This window comes from Sorex fumeus, unplaced genomic scaffold, assembly GCF_029834395.1.
Source record: "Sorex fumeus unplaced genomic scaffold, SorFum_2.1 ptg000171l, whole genome shotgun sequence".
Lineage (NCBI taxonomy): Eukaryota > Metazoa > Chordata > Mammalia > Eulipotyphla > Soricidae > Sorex > Sorex fumeus.
In genome coordinates this window covers 7,865,938-7,880,030 of record NW_026606228.1, presented here as the reverse complement: position 1 = coordinate 7,880,030, position 14,093 = coordinate 7,865,938, and positions in this window count along the sequence as shown.

Sequence of the window (14,093 nt, the reverse complement as noted above, 5' to 3'; positions counted from 1 at the left end):
CAGGGCTTACTAAAATAAAAGGCTACCTTACCTTACAGGAAATTCTCTGTATCACATGTTCCTTTAAAGGTCCATACCAGGGGCACACGGTGTAGGGCATTTGCCTTGCACGTGGTCAATCCAGTTTTGATTCCCAGCATCCCATGTGGTCCCCCGAGCACTGCCAGGAGGGATTCCTGAGTGCAGAGACAGGAGTAACCCCTGAGCATCCCTGGTGTAACCCAAAATGCAATAAATAAATAAGTAAATAAATAAATAAAGATCCATACCAAGAACGTGCACTGGGATGCTCGGGGGCCACAGTGGATTACCTCTCCTGACACATTTGCTTTGCCAATGCTTAGCACCTCACTGCGGTCTGGCTTTTCCTCCCCGCAACCCCATCAGCTCTCCACACATTTCGCCACAAGGGTGAATCCTGTGTCCAGTCTGACAGCTCTACCTTACAGCTCTAGCTCCATATCCCCACGGTCCTCTCCCAGAGGATTTCCTAAATCCAGCATGCCTGATCCCATTTTGGAATCCCCTTCTCACAGAATCCCAGACTAGCACAAATGGTGGAAGGAGGGAGCAAGAAAAGAGCTGGTGATAAGATGAGGTTCTGGCATGCTTCAGTCAATGTCCGCTGGACAAAATAGGCACTATGCTCAGGGGCCAGAGATAAAATAGGGGTTAAGTTGCCTTCCTGGAGTTTGCAGCCACATTTTCGGCCATGCAACCCCGTATACTCTACCTCACTTATTTATCAAAAGTATCACAAACCAACCCCCCCCCCCAAACCAAATAAACTATTTTTAAGTTTATCCCCACACTGTGGGGTGGGGATCACGGGGCCTAAAATAGCTTGCTCAGTATTTCTTTGGAGATGACCTGGGAAAAGAGAGGCTGGCCCTGTTGAGGTGACTCCACTTTGAAAAACTATGCGAGGAATAATAAGGCCTACAAAGATGGTGATGGCTAATGCTCTCTATTAGCGTGATGGCAAATGGATGACAGTTCAGGAGAAGAAAAAGACTAAGAGAGCATTTCTGCAGAGCATACAAATTGGCTGTCATTTCCAACAGTGGAGAAATGGACACAAAACCATCAGAGAAGTGCAAATAGAGCCACAGAACTCCGAGATGAAATGTTCCATATTTAATACATTGTGGGTCTGCTATGTCAAAGCCAAGGACATCTGGTTGGTAAACCCTGAAACACGGCATGGTGGGAGAGGGCCCTCCTGAGGCCAGACCTGAGGATGTCTGCTCTGCATGCACCCTTCCCAGCCTCAATTTGTTGTGCCCTAGTAAGAACCAGCACTTGCCTCATTGCGGAAGATGCTGTGGGTGCTTTTCTCCCCACAATCAAAAGCCCCCTTTCAGGAACAGAAAAATAAGAATTCATAGACCGTGGCACTTTCTCAGCATGGAGTAGTCACTGTTTCTTAAACCATTCTGATAGAAGGATTTACAAGAATAATGCTTACACTTTTCTTGCAAACAAAACCTCCAATTTCAATGACTTTGGCCATTTGTTTTTCCCTGTTTCTTTATAACCTCAAGATCTTATTTTATTGTGAAGACAGTGATACCAACACACAGCTGAACTCCTTTGAATTGCATATTTTACACCAGTCACTTGTCACTTGTCATCCTGCTGATCATTGATTTGCTTGAGCGGGCACCACTAATGACTCCATTAATCCATGTCACGTGCTAGCATAGCCCAATGCGTATTGGGGGCTCTTTCAGGGTACGGGGAGTGAGATCCATTATTGTTACTGTTTTTGGCATATCGGATACACCACAGGAGCTTGACAGTCTGCTGTGCGGGCGGGATACTCTTGTTAGCATGCTGGGCTCTCCGAGAAGGATGGAGGCTTATGGGGTGGCATTTAATCACTCCTACAGGTGCTCCCGTTCTACCAAATGCAAGCTTTTGGTTGACTGGTCGGCCACACTCTCCAGAAAAAAACTGCATTGCTTTCTTGGGGGAGATTTATTTTAGTCTGTGGATCTTGGCTGTTGATGAGATTACATGGTGCTGGGGGTGAATTGTGGGTGTGGCTGCCAAGCTACTGGAAACCTGAGGACCTGGATAGAGAAGGCTGCAGGGCTCTGCTTGGGGTGGGGAGGGAAACTCAACTCGCCCCTCCCAAGGGGGTCCAGGGGAAGACAGCCTGGAGCAGGGGACAAGAGATTTACATAAGTAAGTTGTTAAAACTTTTTTCCAAAACTATTTAACATGAAGCAGGATTTAATACCCAGGGAAACTGTCACTGTCCTCCCATTGTTCACTGATTTGCTTGAGGGGACCCAGTAAGGCCTCAATTGTGACAATTGTTACTGTGTTTGGCATATTGAATTACATCACGGGTAGCTTGCCAAGTTTTGTCCTGGGGGCGAGATACTCTCTGTAGCTTGCAGGACTATCCCAGATGGGCAGAGGAATCCAACACAGGTCAGCCATGTTGGCCACTTGCAAGGCAAACACCCTACCCACTGTGCTATCGCTCCAGCCCCCCAGGGTACCAGGGTGAAAACTATGTGGCTCTTTGAAGCCTGGGAGAAGTCCTAGCCAACAGTGAGCAAACTAGGGGCCCCAGAGTATAAAATGCCACATAAAGGTGCTTATCCACTACAAGCCAGGACCAACTCCTGGCAATGTGGAAGTGATGATTTCCCCCGCTGCTTATCCCAAGGTGAACCATACAGCCACTTACTTGAATCTGTGTATACTGGGGAAATAGACATATGGAGAGCAAATAAGAGGTGCTGAGCTTTCATCAGTACAGACGGAGGTTGAAAACCACCCTCATAGCTCCTGTTAGACTGGATGCTTACAGGGGCCAAGTAATAACTATCTAAACGAGGCCTGTAACGGGCCCGCAGACCTACACAGCAGCCATAATCCAAGTCCACAATACATAAATGGGAGTGAGTTGGCAGTTAGGAGTTAACTTCCAAGTGGGTCCTTGGCCTGTAGTTTCAGTGATACCAGAGTGAGGAAAGTGGAAAACTCTGAAACTGCCCCTCCACGAACAAGAGTGAATTGTGATGGTTAACTTTTATGTCAACCTGAATTAAGCCAGTGGTGTTTCAAATCTACAAACAGGTAAAAATAGAAACAGCTCACAGGTTATCGACTATAGGGAGAAAATTATATTACTTCTAATAAGATACATATTGGTATTTATGATGAAACCCAACATCAGTGTTCCTCAACAGTTTTCTGACCATGATACCTCTTTCCAACCCTATATTCTTACTGGGGGTTCCCACTACTTTCTGTTTTGTATTGTTTTGTTTTTAGACCCACACCTGGTGATATTCAGGGATTACTCCTGGCTCTGTTTTCAGGAATTACTCTTGGCAAGGCTCAGGGGACCATCTGGGATGCTGTGGATCAAACCTGAGTGGACAGCATGCAAGGATAGTGCACTACCTCCGATACTCCAGTCCTCCCCCAAGAATTATGCCTTTTCCCCACTTTTGAAACTCCCCTAAGAATACACTGCCCTACATGACCAAGTGTAACATGTGTTAAGGGTGAATAGCATTTTTACCCAATAGCAGGAAATTTCTGAGGCTTGGGGATGGGATAGGCGGCTACATTATCCAGTGAGGCTACAGTATCCAATTAGCAACTCCTAAAACTCAGTGTTACTGCAAAAACATTTACACAGGGTCCGGAGCCATATTACAGTGGATAGGGCATTTGCCTTGAATGGTGCTCACCTAGGTTTGACCCAGCAACCCATATGGTCCCCCATGTACCGCCAGGAATAATTTCTGAGTTCTGATCCAGAAGTAACCCGTGAATATCTCTGGGTGTGACCAAAAAGCTACAAAAAATTATGCAGATGTAGGTAATTCCTAGAAACAGTAGGGTTTTTTAAATTTAATTTTTATGGGGCTGGAGTAATAGCACAGTGGATAGGGCGTTTGCCTTGCACATGGCCGACCCGGATTCGATTCTCAGCATCCCATATGGTCCCCTGAGCACTGCCAAGAGTCATTCCTGAGTGCAGGGCCAGGACTAACCCTCGAGCATTGGTGGGTGTGACCCAAAAAGCAACAAAAAAACAAACAAAATTTAATTTTTATTACATTGTAGGCAATGTGCTTACAATATTATTAACCTATGCAGTGGTCAAGATTTTTGGTTTGTATTTTGTATACACAGAACAGCAGACTGTTTATTGCCATCAAGTAATCAGGGAGAGCACAGTTTCTATAAAATGCTCTTTTTAAAATTTCAGAGGGATTTACAATTTTACAATAGTGTCAATGATAAGGTTTCAGAATACAAACTTTAAACACCATAGTCCACACCATAGTCTCCATTTCCGTCGACCAATATTACAAGTCCCCAATGGAAAGTGCCCACCTCCACCTGTGGAGGTTTTATAATTTTTCTTTAATTTTCATTGCACTGAAAGTAACATGTTATGAAAGTATTAACCTGTATGGTTTTCAAGTACAAAGTTATTGTACATTTTAGAAAGCACCAAAGTACCAAACACTCTCCAACATTGTACTTTTATTTAAAATATGTATGTATGTTTCATTATAGTACCAATATTATTTAATTCATTTTAATTTAACTGAATATGTGAGATAGTTATAAACCTTTCATGATTGGGTTTCAGACAAAATGTTTCAACAAACCCAAGCACAAAAATGTGTAAGTCTGCAACTGTAACTCATGATGTCTCACTATTAAAAATTTTTTTAATAAATAAAAAAAAGAAAAAAAATGTTTCAACATCCATCCTTTCACCAAATATGTTTCAACAAACCCAAGCACAAAAATGTGTAAGTCTGCAACTGTAACTCATGATGTCTCACTATTAAAAAATTTTTTAATAAATAAAAAAAGAAAAAAATGTTTCAACATCCATCCTTTCACCAAATACACTTACCACCACCAATGTCCTGAGTTTCCCTTCTACCACCTCCACACATTCTAGGCCACCAAGCGTGCCTGAAGAAAGGCAAATTTCATCTTGTCTCTCTCTCTCTCCTTTTGGGCTTTACGGCTTCCAATACCAATACGGAGAGGCCATCATGTTTGGTCAGTTACCCAACTTCAAAATACATCTCCATCCAGAGAAATCCCTTCCAACAATCATTGTCAAAAAGGTCCCTATTCTGATCCCAACTGCTCTGCACTCAGGAAATGATCTGCTGTGCGGGGAGATCAAATCCAGTTGGCCCCAAGGAAGGAAAGCATCTAATCTGCTGTACCATTGCTCCAGCCATATAAATTTTTAAGTATAAGTGACTAACCCCAAAAATCTGATGGATCTAACCCAATCAGATCAAGCCTCACCAGATGAAGCTAACTTCTTGTCTTCCGAGTTGTTTTCTTGCTAGAATCTGACGAAATATATACGGAAAAATAGTATGTACTAGGCAAGGAAAAGATCAGGGTAATGCAAGTCAAAATCACAAGAGTCTTATCACTTTGTATCTGCCAGGGAGGTATCTAGAAAATACCAAACACTTAATCACTTGGTATCTGTCAGCAAAATACCAAACATCAAATGCTGAGACACAGTACCGGGATGCCACGGATCAAACCGATGGGCTGCATGCAAGGCAAGCAAGCATGTAGGAAATCTTTCCCACTGAAATCGCATCTAATCCAACAAGATCGAAGTCACTCTAAAGATAAACCTTCCAAAGGTAAAGCAGGAAGAAAACTTTCACACGAAAGTCATGCAGAATTCAGCAATATCAAATTCATACAGTGTGGAATTCTAGGGGTGTAAAGCACGTAGGAAATCTTTCCCACTAGAATCATATCTCATACAACAACATGGAAGTCACTCTGAAGAAAAACCTTATCAATGTAATGCATGTAGTAAAACTTTCTCACGAAAGTCATGTAGAATTCAACAATATCAAATTCATACAGTAAGAAATCCGAGTGGTCTAAAGCTTGTAGGAAATCTTTCCCACTGAAATCATATCTAACTCACCAATATCAAAGTAGGACAGGTGAGAAACCTTTCTAAAGAAAGTCACATGTAAGTCATCAACACTAAATTGGTAGGGTAAGAAACCCCATGAATTTTCAAGTAGGCGGTAGGAAAATGCTCTCATAGAAATCCTATCTAATTTAATTAAAAAACAAAAGAAGACATTGGAATCCCCCAGACCTTTAGGCAGGCTTCCAACCATGGAGCAATCTTCCTGGTCTTCTTTCTACTGTCCTTGTGTTGTACTTTGTTTCCTTACAACTCACAGGTGAGACTGCCCGATGAACCCTTTTTTCTCTTCACTGACCAGAACTCCATCCAATACCATGCAAGTAACAGCATTTTCTCTTCTGGATTTGGACCAATCCCACCCCACACCAGCCCGCACTGTGCTCAGGGCTTATGCTTGGCTCTCCGCTCAGGCAACTATTCAGATGCCAGGGACCAAACCCGGTCGACCACATACAAGGGTAGCATCTTACCTGCTGCACAATTGCTCTACCCCTAGAAATACTCTTGTATAAGTGAGTAACCTCAAAATTCTGGTGGGTTTTACCCAAAGAGATCAAGAGTCTCCAGAAGAAGCTAATGTCTTGACTTCCGAGTAGTTTTCTGGCTAGAATCTGACAGACACATATATTGGGAAAATGGTATATCCCAGGTAAGGAATCTTTCAGGAAAATAGAGTGCAAAACCACAAGGAGCATATCACTTGGCATCTATTACCAGGGCTATTACCAAGAATATCGAAGTGCCAGGGATCTAACCTGGTGGGCCGCATTCAAGGCAAGCAAACATCTTAAACTTCTATACGATGACCCCAAACATAGCAGTATTTACATAGAGATTACTTATCTCAATACGTGTAAGTTACTACCTCAATTATCTGGTGGGTCTTACCGAAACAGAGAAAGCCTTTCCAGAGGAAACTTAATCCCTGTCTTTAGAGTTGTTTTATTGCTTTCATCTGACAGACACATGTATCAGAAAAAATTTATATCCCCGGCAAGGAATATATCAGGAAAATGCAAATCAAAACAACAATGAGCTTATCTGTAATTAACTCTATTAACAAATAACAGCAAATGGTGAAAGAGACCGATTCCTGGGAGATGACTCAGAATGCTCTAGGAGGGCATACTTTGAGGAAGGGCCAGTGTCAATCTCTGAAACCATATCGACTTGGCTTGCATATATAAGGTTCCTACTGCCCACATATAATCATTCTGAATGAAGTTGTATGTTGACCCCCAGTCTCACTAAAATCGTACCTAATTCAACACTATCGTATTCATACAGGATAGAAACCCTATGAAGGAATGTAGGAAATCTTTCTCACAAAATCATATCGATTTCAGCAATATCGAATTCATACAGGTGAGAAACCCTATGAATTGTAAAAAACGTAGTAGGACTTTCTTAATCAAATCCTATCTCATGCAAAATGAAGAATTCATGCAGGAGAGAAATCTTTTGAAGGAAAACATTCTTCTGCCTAAAAGTTCTCCTGACTCACTGTAAATCTCATACAGGAAATAAACCTTATGAATGTAAAGAATAGATGAAAACTTTTTACAAGAAATCAGACCTTCAGAGCTGGAGTGATACTACAGTGGGTGGGGCCTTTGCCTTGCACACAGCTGACCTGGGATCAATTCCCAGTATCTCATATGGTTCCCTGAGCACCGCCAGTGGCGATTCCTGGGTGCAGAGCCAGGATAACCCCTATGCATCACCTAGTAAGACCCCCAAAAAAATCACATCTTCTTATACAAAACATGTCTCACAAAGAAGAGAAAACCTGAGAATGGAATATAGGAGAATAAGTTCTGTGAAATTAAACTTCACTGAACGTGAAGACATCTGACAAAGGAGATAAAGTCTCTGAATATGGAATGAAGATAAAGATTTTCTATGAAATCAAATATAACTGAACATGAAAAGGATTCCCAAAGGAAAAAAAAATCCAATGAAATGTATGCAATATAAATCTCAGAGGGATGGGAGCCAGCCCAGGGACTGCCCAAACTCTGCAAAATCGTCAACAAGTCATTGGCAGGACCTCACTGCCTTGGTACCAAGCCTCTCCCTGGAAATGAACCTGCTGAATATTCAGGTATACTTGTCTTTGTGACAGAAATCCCAAGGCTTTCTCAGAGTCAGGATGGGCTACCTGTGCTCTTTCCTGTACTTCCAGGAGCCCTGGTACTCAGGCCTATGATCCACCTCTACCAAATGTAAGCTCATCGAATTAGAGTACTCTACTCTACTTTATGAACCCTTGAAACAGACTTATAAATAGATCTCAAATGAGTACAACCAGCCGCCAAAAATCCACCGGACACCCAAGCATGCCTTAGACATCAGGGTCACATGAAGGATGGGGGGCCAGCTCGGGGACCTCCCAAACAGAACCCCATTAGCACCTTGCTCCCAATCTGGGAGAACATCAAATATCATTTGCAAGATCTTAAAGGGAACTTCAACACCCAGACCCTCCAGAAAAAACACTTAAGAATTGTCCAGGGGAAAAAAATGGCCAGGAGTGTGATACAAGGGCCTGGATAAACAGATAACTGATGACTTGCAAGGCCTCAATCCACACTCCTGGTGGCAAAACATAACTCATACTATGGACAGGGCTGGAGTGGTATAATAGTTGGCTCTGTGATGTTATTTTCAGGATTCTGGCTCCTGTAGTGATGAATAGTCTACTCAGAGGACTCCTGTTTACAAGCCCATTTTGGCCTACTTTGATAAAAAAAAATAAAAAGGAGGGGATTTTGAGGTTCTTTTTGGCTCAGCTACCAAGCCATCTGGATTGGTTAGCCTGTGAGAGTGTTCCAGCGTCATAAGGCAAGGTCCCAATACGCTGGTCCAGATAATGACTCCTGTCATGGGACCTGATGTTGCCCAGATTAGTATAGATTTATGGTTTTCCAGTGGGTGGGCTTGAAACATGGGGTACTGTCACTGTATGGAATCGATAAGACAGCGTTGTTTTTGCTAGGAGACCTTAGAGACCCCATACTGCACATATCTCCTGTAACTGCATGTAGCTTGTGAAACCATCAACTTCCCCTTTTTTTGTCCCACCTAACACATGCTCTCATCCTGCATGTACTAATCTCGTTCTGCCCCTATATAATCACTGCTTACCATGAATAAAGTTGTACAGTGACCACCAAACATTAGTCTGTGTCTTTGACCATCCGTCGATAGTCTACTTTGCCTACCAGTTCCATGCACCAGGTAACCATACAGTCTGAGTGTTCACCTGGGGTTCAACCCAGGGCGGTCATGTGAAAGGCACACACCCTATCCACTGAACTTTTGCTCCAAAGAAGCCTTGTTTTAATACTTAATCATCTTCATTATTTACTAAGATACCTTGTGAAATATGCTGCAGTTCTTCCCAGTGCCAGAGATTAATAAACACCACAGGAACACCACTAGAGCGTGGTGTGCAGCAGAACTCCTATAATCCTCAGTATATTTTTTACCAGTTTCTGGAAAACAATCTCTTAGGAATTTCCAGACTACTGTTCTGGTCTTTACTTTTTCAAACCTTAACAAATTTTAACATGGACAAAAACAGGCGGCCTCTCACCAGAGAAGATGGAGTTGGAGGGTGAGCAAAATAGGGTAAGGGGCTTAAGGGAAACACTTTCCCTTCAAAGGACACCAGGATAGAGAATCCCTATTAACCATGCAGCTCAATTCTCCCCTGTAGGCACTATGATCCTCCCCAAAGCATTCTACAGATGTTCTATGTGTTCATTAAAACTCCATGACATTCCTCAGAGACCCAGAACAAAGTTTAAGGACATCTGTTAAGGGACCACCAGAACAAATCCTGAATATACACTAAGTGTTCTAAGGAAAGAGAACATGCAAGCACATCCAGCTCCTGACTCTGAATTGGTCAAAAGCCAGAGCAATTAAAAGAGTGTGGCCCTCAACTGTAAACATCTAGTCAGAAACAACCAATCTGGTCAAGATAGCTTTGACAGGGAGGAAAGGGTAATACCATCTGGTTCTGTCAGAGCTCACAGGCAGTGTGGACAGCAGTGGGGATGCAACAAAAGTGAATTGAAAGACCCACTATCAAAGTGCAAAACTCAAAATGGGAAAACAGAGCAGAGTCCTGCCACACTATGGAAAGAGATTCAACCCTAGAAATTCGACCCTAGAGATTCAACCAGTAATAAGTAGCTATATAAACAGGGACAAGGTCTTGAGAAAAAATTCTGAGGATGTGCTTGTAAAGTAGCAGTCCAAAAACCCATGACTTTTGCATAAATAAATAATGAAATAAAAGAGGGAAAAATTAAAAAAAAAATAATCCAAATACCTAATAGCTTAACAAATGAGGTGAAAGCCCAATACAAGGAAAGCTACAAAACATTACTTAAATGAAGGATGCGAGGGTTAAGAAACACATTCCTTGCACATAAATCTGGAAGATGAATACTGTCAAAATGGCAATACTCCCCAAAGCATTATACAATTTAATGCAATCCCAAAACATATAAAAGGTAAACATCTATGGAATTCATTTGAAAAACTCCCCCCAAGTAGTCAAAGCAATCCTAGGGGAAAAAGCATGGGAAGCATCGCATTCCAACTTCAAACTCTACTGCAAATCTGTAGTAATTCAAATCACGTAGGACTAGAATAAGGAACAAACTCCCAAATTAATTCAAAAGAATTGAAAATTGAGAGAGCTAAAAGAAAAAAATGAAGACACCACAAATGTCCCCAAAACAATAGAAATGAGATCTGCCCTCCAGAGGAAACCTGACAGAGGGATTGGAATGGAATTGGGAAGGGGATAAAATCCAATAGTTGTGGAGGGAAGTGCTGACTTTCAAAGACAGCAGAATTTTTTTCTGAGTACCAGTAAGAAAGAATTTATTTACAAAAGTTGGTGATTTCCTAGAATAATCCCAGGGTGAGACTTCCTTCACCATATCAGCAACAGCACTAAACTCATCAATAGGGGATGCTGAGCCATAGGGTACCCTAGCAGCACCAGGAGTAATCCTAGGACAGAGCCCTACACTTAATATCTTTTTTCCCTCTCTCTCTCTTTTTAAATAATCCTAGCCTAGTCTCTTCCAGAACATGTCTTAAAGACACCAGATGTATATATATTTTTATTAAATTATTTATCTATGCTTTTGTGGGGGGAGGGGGCACGCACAAAACTGTACACACTTTTTACCATTGCTATAAAGATGTGAAAAAATATATAAATAAAAAGCAATCAACATCACTGGAAAAGTGTCCAAGCTGCCTCGGAAAGACGGGGAGCACTGTCTCCCTCATGGGGAGCAAGCCACTCTCTGTCCCCTTCAACTGTGTCTGTTGCTGAATAACTCAGACCCAGTGGGCCAGACTCCTGCATTATCCTATCATGAATGCAGGGATAGGGGTGCAGCCCGAGGCGGGCACATTACAAACCACTGGATATTCAAAAGCTACAGTTAAAATTTTTTTTTTAAAAAAAGGAAAAAAATAGGAGATGCTGAATAATGAGAATTTCATCTAAAAGCACACCAATCCTGGCATCTTTGTCCACGGCAAAAGCAGGACCCAACACAAAAGACTCACAGATCTTCCCCTGCACCATCAAACTGACTGGTTGGATGGCAAGCACAAAGATTTTGGCGTGGTGAAAGGGACATGAATATTATGAAAGACAGGGAGCATTTTGCATCCAGGAATGGCAAGACCACCCAAAATATTATTTCAGACTGTGCACAATACTAATGGCTTATGATTTCTCTTAAAAGTACCAGAACAGGGGCTGGAGAGATAGCACAGCGGGTAGGGCGTTTTCCTTGCATGCAGCCGACCCGGGTTCCAGTCCCAGCATCCCATATAGTCCCCTGAGCACCGTCAGGAGTAACTCCTGAGTGTAGAGCCAGGAGTAACCACTGTGAATCAACAGGTGTGATCAAAAAAGAAAAAAAAACTTCCATAACATTGGGCAAGAAGACTAAATAGTGAGTAGGACATTTGCCTTTTACTTCCTGAATCCAGGTTAAATCTGCAGCATCTAATATAATTCCTCAAGTTCTGCCAGGAGGAGGAAGTCCTGAGTTTAGAGCCAGGAATAACCAATGAGCACCGCTAGGTGTGGTCCCAAAACAAAACAAAACAAAACAAAACAAATAAACCACAAGACCATTCCTTCTGTACCGCAGGAGCCCACCATCCCATACATACTCATGTCCTCTGATGCTTGTGCTTTCCCTGAAGTTCTTTCAGTTTCATATTATTTTATATTCCCTTTCCACTTTTAGTGAGATTGCAGTTGCTCATGATTAAAAAAATAAAACAATGAGCGAGTTGTCCAAAATATTACAGAAGGGGCTAGATTAAAATATTACAGAACATAAGGAGTTTGCCTTGCACGTGGCTGACCAGAGTTCAGTCCCGGCACTATAGCTGATCCCCAGAGCCCTTCCAGGAGTGGTCCCCGAGTGCAGAGCCAGGAAATCTTAACAAGGCCAGGCTCAAGCAACAACAGGTGAAACACCTAATGTAATTCTGATCCCCAGGACTAACCTTAAGGCCAGATTTTCCATGCTATATTGACACTGCAATGCCTACAATCTAGAAACAACTTCAAGCCTGCCGTGTAGAGTTCACTATGGATTCTACATTGGAATTCATTAGCTAAAGCCCCATGTGAAAGTCTGAGGGATGCAAAAGACATTCCTCTTTTGGAGTTCAGAATGGGAAACTGCCTTTCTGGCCCAAAACGAGCCATTTGCCCTGCACGCAGTTGACACAAGTTTGATCCCTGAGCTGAAACTGAAGTGTCAGCCCTGAAACTGGGTGACCTTCCCCATATCCCTGGCAGTCACGGCCATGAATTGCCTCTGGGGCCATAAAAGCTCACTAACGTCCATGAGCCAGAGACTCACCAATAAATCTTAGAAGAGAGCAACAAGCTGCAGAGATGCTCCAGACCCCAAAGTCACCATTTAGCTAAACATTTAACTCCAGCTGTATCACCCTATTTAAAATTGTAGAATTCCTGGAGAGATATCCAATATTCTCCATCACCAATGTACCAGGAATAGCACACCACATGGGATGAGGTGTTAAGTAGAAGACAACCAATTAAAGCACACAAGGGTTGGCCTGTAACAACGTGTTAATTACTGGTCATACAAGGGCTTCAGGACTCCATTGTGAGGTACAACAAGCTTCACACACTTTCCTCTAAGGAAACTTTTTTGGATCACTTTAGTGGCTTTTTCATAAGAAATAATATAAAATAATTTAAGACCTGCTTTTGGGGCCAGCTTGGGAGGTGCTGGAGAGGTGGGATTGGTGTTTGAACACTGAGTGTAATAAATTGTGCACTTTATGGGCTGGAGCAATAGCACAGCGGGTAGGGCATTTGCCTTGCATGCAGTCAACCCGGATTCAATTATCAGCATCACATATGGTTCCCCTGAGCGCCCCCAGGGGTAATTTCTGAGTGTAGAACCTGGAATAACCCCTGTGCAATGCCAGGTGTGACCCAAAAGGCCAAAAAAATTATGAACTTTATAAATTTTTTGTAAAGTCAGCACTGAGCTCTGCTGGATATACCTCTACCCCGGCCCCCAATTTTTTAAATATATTACAGAAGAATCTACGGTAATATTGGAGGTGGCAGTTAAGATTATAAAGCTTCTTCTGAATACAGAAAGTATCTGCTCTGTTTTAGAATCCTATTTGGGTACCATTATCTCTCAGAATTGATCAATTTATTGTGGCCACAGTCAGTTATGTAACGAACATACCATAAACACCCTCTATGCTCTCTGTGGTGTGATCATTTTTAGACATTCCTTTTTGGTAATTGGTAATGAATGACTTCCCATATAATATTTGTGCAGAGACATCCTTAAGGCTTAAAGACATCAGTCTCTCTTGGTCGCCACTATTAATGGTACCAAGTACTATTATTCCTCCTTTTATTCAGCAGAGGGATCACATGGCCTAAGATGACCCTGCTCTCTAGGCAGCAGGTAGCCCACAGAGAACCTTGCTTGACACATTCCACACTTTGTAGTCAATTAAAGAACCTCAATCACTTTCAGACTGACACCTCTATTTC